Source organism: Tenrec ecaudatus, chromosome X (assembly GCF_050624435.1).
Source record: "Tenrec ecaudatus isolate mTenEca1 chromosome X, mTenEca1.hap1, whole genome shotgun sequence".
Lineage (NCBI taxonomy): Eukaryota > Metazoa > Chordata > Mammalia > Afrosoricida > Tenrecidae > Tenrec > Tenrec ecaudatus.
In genome coordinates, this window is record NC_134548.1 from 157,848,637 (window position 1) to 157,850,005 (window position 1,369).

Below are 1,369 nucleotides of genomic sequence, written 5' to 3' on the forward strand. Positions count from 1 at the left end.
TGGTTTCCAGACCAATGTATTTTTCCTACAAGGTAGGCCAGCACTATATGCATGTCTTCTATGCAAATCTATTCAGCAAAGTATCACTTGTCCTTGGGCATTTAAGTTATGCCTTTAAGTCATTAAGCAGTGCTCCAGAAGGCCAGAGCTTTCGGAAATTGTCCACTTCAGCTCTTTGCTGAAAAGTAACTCTGTTTATTTCATAAAATGTTACATGGGATCCCATGCAAGTGGATTGTATACTGCATAAGCTCTCAAATTCTGAGGCATTATGGAAAGATTTTGTACCGTAATCGATGCAGCCTGTTTTGTGGGTCTCTTTGTGAGTCTTAACAGAATAACATATGTATTACATCATTAACATAACAAAACTCTAGTAACAAATTATAGTTGGGATTATAATCACAGGCATAAACTCCAGCAAAAATACAATGAATCAATTCTGACTCATAATGACCCTCTACAGGGTTTAACCCTCTACAGGTATTCTAAGACCATAGATAATTTTTTTGGGGGGGGGCGGGGGTTTCAAAAACAAACAACCAGAAAACCTGCTAGACAAATTCTAAAAGAGCTGTAACACTGACCATAGATATTTTATGGGGGCAGATAGCACTTGGTGGGATTGCATTCTTGTCCTCATGCTTAAGCACGCAATAGGGAATCAATGACACAACCAGGGCTAAGGTCAAAGTGTTAGTATTTAGAGCACATATTTTGGAGGGACACAGTTCAATTCATAACAGCAAATGACAGTAGAAGTAAAGGCAATAATATATTCTATGTGTATTTTTAATATTTTAAAGATCTTATTTTTACTAAAAGTATGTCTCTCTTAACCAACAACTATATTCTTATGGAAGAGTTTGATGTGATCAGTCCTCTGAGAATTAAATATAAATGTTAGAGTTTGGTTCATATGGTGCAATGGTACATATGGTTTTGTAAAACATGGTAGCTTCATCCAGAATTTAATTCTAAAATAGTGTTTCATTATTCTGAAAGAGAACCTAGCCCTAGTGTCATAGTGATTTATGCATTGTTTTTCTAACTGCAAGGTCAGAAGTTCAAATCTACCACCCCTTCCGAGGGAGAAAGATGAGGCTGTCTATTCTTATATTTATGAGTTGAAATTGATTCAATGACAAAAATGGCATAAAAAAGATGTGGTAAAATGCTTCCATAAAACATATTGTGCCCATATTATAGGGTTGCTATCAATCAGTATTGACACAATGACAATGATTTTGTTGTCACTGTCACTGTGCAGTGACTCAAAGGACCATGTTCTTGTTAGGTGCCCTCAAAGTGGGTCTAACTCAAAGCAATTTTCTGTCGTGCAGGAGGGCTCACTGCCCGCTTAGCTGCT

At 36.9% G+C, this 1,369-nt stretch overlaps 1 non-coding gene across 1 annotated transcript; it reads right to left on the reverse strand.

Moving 5' to 3' along the window:
* Positions 1 to 521: 521 nt before the first annotated feature.
* On the reverse strand, positions 522 to 585 carry LOC142435275 (U7 small nuclear RNA). The gene has a single exon (XR_012781367.1). It is a non-coding gene; the product is annotated as a U7 small nuclear RNA (small nuclear RNA).
* Positions 586 to 1,369: the final 784 nt, after the last annotated feature.